Raw genomic sequence first — 2,840 nt, 5'->3', positions numbered from 1 at the left:
TCCTATCCTCAGTTGCTCCCAATAATTATGTGGAGGAAAATGTATCCCCTGAGGTATCTCAGGGATCTCTTGATTTGCAGTCAAATGTTCTACCACTGAGCTATGGAAGCTTTTGTCTTCCCTTTTCTCTTCTTTTTCTCCTTTTTTTTGGAGGTTTCTCTGGCCTTAGGTGCCATCAATGGTTATGGAAAAGCAAAAATAGCTATGCTTTTACCACACCAAACTTAGAATGTTGCTCGCCCTCGAGAAAAAGAAGAAGAATAGTAGAAGAAGAAGAAGATAGGGAGGAATCTAGGATTATGAGGAGGGAAGGTGGGAATCCTATGGGGTCCACAGATCCTGAGATGATCCTGTGAGGTCCACAGATCTTGAGGTGTCAAGGATTTACATTTCTGCACCAATTAGGCATGTAAAATGCCTTTGCATGCAATTCTGGCGTTTAAACGCCGAACTGATGCTTGTTCTGGGCGTTGAACGCCCAGATGCAGCATGTTTCTGGCGTTGAACGCCAGTTCTATGCTTGTTTCTGGCGTTCAGCGCCAGATCCATGCTCTGTTCTGGCGTTGAACGCCAGCCAGATGCTCTTTATTGGCGTTTAAACGCCATTAAGTCCTTCCTCTAGGGTGTGATTTTTCTTCTGCTATTTTTGATTCTGTTTTTAATTTTTCTATTTATTTTGTGACTCCACATGATCATGAACCTATGAAGACATATAACTAATAAAAAATATAATTAAATAAACATTGGGTTGCCTCCCAACAAGCGTTTCTTTAATGTCAATAGCTTGACAGTGGGCTCTCATGGAGCCTCACAGATGTTCAGAGCATTGTTGAGACTTCCCAACACCAAACTTAGAGTTTGGATATGGGAGTTCAACACCAAACTTAGAGTTTGGTTGTGGCCTCCCAACACCAAACTTAAAGTTTGACTGTGGGGGCTCTGGTTGACTCTGCAGTGGGAGAAGCTTACTGCGCCTCTTTTCCATGTTTACAGAAGGATAACCTTGAGTTGTAAACTTAAGGGAGTCCTCATTCAACTGAAGGACTAGTTCACCTCTGTTAACATCAATCACAGCTCTTGCTGTGGCTAGGAAGGGTCTTCCAAGGATGATGGATTCATCCTCATCCTTCCCAGTATCTAGGATTATGAAATCAGCAGGGATGTAAAGGCCTTCAACCTTTACAAACATATCCTCTACTTGTCCATAAGCCTGTTTTCTGGAATTGTCTGCCATCTCTAATGAGATTTTAGCAGCTTGTACCTCAAAGATTCCCAGTTTCTCTATTACAGAGAGTGGCATGAGGTTTATCCCTGACCCAAGGTCACATAGAGCCTTCTCAAAGGTCATGGTGCCTATGGTACAAGGTATTAGGAACTTTCCAGGATCCTGTTTCTTCTGAGGCAATCTCAGTTGATCCAATGCGTTTAGTTCATTGGTGAACAGGGGAGGTTCATCTCCCCAAGTCTCATTACCAAATAAATTGGCATTCAGCTTCATGATTGCACCAAGGAACTTGGCAACTTGTTCTTCAGTGACATCCTCATTCTCTTCAGAAGAAGAATATTCATCAGAACTCATGAATGGCATAAGGAGGTTCAATGGAATCTCTATGGTCTCTAGATGAGCCTCAGAGTCCTTTGGTTCCTCAAAGGGAAACTCCTTGTTGATCACTGGACGTCCCAGGGGGTCTTCCTCCTTGGGATTCACATCCTTCCCTTCTTCCTTGGATTCGGCCATGATGGTTATATCAATGGCCTTGCACTCTCCTTTTGAATTTTCTTCTGTATTACTTGGGAGAGTACTATGAGGGATTTCAGTGATCCTTTTACTCAGCTGGCCCACTTGTGCTTCCAAATTTCTAATGGAGGACCTTGTTTCATTCATGAAACTCACAGTGGCCTTAGATAGATCAGAGACTAAATTTGCTAAGCTAGATAGATTCTGCTCAGAATTCTCTGTCTGTTGCTGAGTGGATGATGGAAAAGGCTTGCTATTGCTAAACCTGTTTCTTCCACCATTATTAAAGCCTTGTTGAGGCTTTTGTTGATCCTTCCATGAGAGATTTGGGTGATTTCTCCATGAGGGGTTATAGGTGTTTCCATAAGGTTCACCCATATAATTTACCTCTGCTATTGCAGGGTTTTCAGGATCATAAGCTTCTTCTTCAGAAGATGCCTCTTGAGTACTGTTGGATGCAGCTTGCATTCCATTCAGACTCTGAGAAATCATATTGACTTGCTGAGTCAATATTTTATTCTGGGCCAATATTGGCATTCAGAGTATCAATTTCAAGAACTCCCTTCTTCTGAGGCGTCCCATTACTCACAGGATTCCTCTCAGAGGTGTACATGAACTGGTTGTTAGCAACCATATCAATGAGTTCTTGAGCTTCTGCAGGCATTTTCTTTAGGTGAATGGATCCACCTGCAGAAGTATCCAATGACATCTTAGCTAAATCAGACAGACCATCATAGAATATATCCAAGATGGTCCATTCTGAAAGCATGTCAGAAGGACACTTTTTGGTCAGTTCCTTGTATCTCTCCCAAGCTTCATAGAGGGATTCACCTTCTTTCTGTCTGAAGGTTTGAACATCCACTCTAAGCTTACTCAGCTTTTGAGGAGGAAAGAACTTGGCTAAGAAAGCTTTGACCAGCTTATCCCAAGAGTTCAGGCTATCCTTAGGTTGAGAATCCAACCATATTCTAGCTCTGTCTCTTACAGCAAAAGGGAAAAGCATGAGCCTGTAAACTTCAGGATCTTCTCCATTAGTCTTAACAGTATCACAGATCTGCAAGAATTCAGTTAAGAACTGAAAGGGATCTTCAGATGGAAGTCC

At 42.4% G+C, this 2,840-nt stretch overlaps 1 non-coding gene across 1 annotated transcript; it reads left to right on the top strand.

The window, feature by feature from the left end:
- The first annotated feature begins 2,501 nt into the window (after nt 1-2,501).
- On the top strand, nt 2,502-2,609 carry LOC148574593 (small nucleolar RNA R71). The gene has a single exon (XR_015906555.1). It is a non-coding gene; the product is annotated as a small nucleolar RNA R71 (small nucleolar RNA).
- Nucleotides 2,610-2,840: the final 231 nt, after the last annotated feature.

The sequence above is a fragment of the Arachis ipaensis genome, chromosome B2, assembly GCF_059453495.1.
Source record: "Arachis ipaensis isolate K30076 ecotype BB chromosome B2, ASM5945349v1, whole genome shotgun sequence".
NCBI lineage: Eukaryota > Viridiplantae > Streptophyta > Magnoliopsida > Fabales > Fabaceae > Arachis > Arachis ipaensis.
This window is presented reverse-complemented; position numbering and strand designations above follow the sequence as displayed.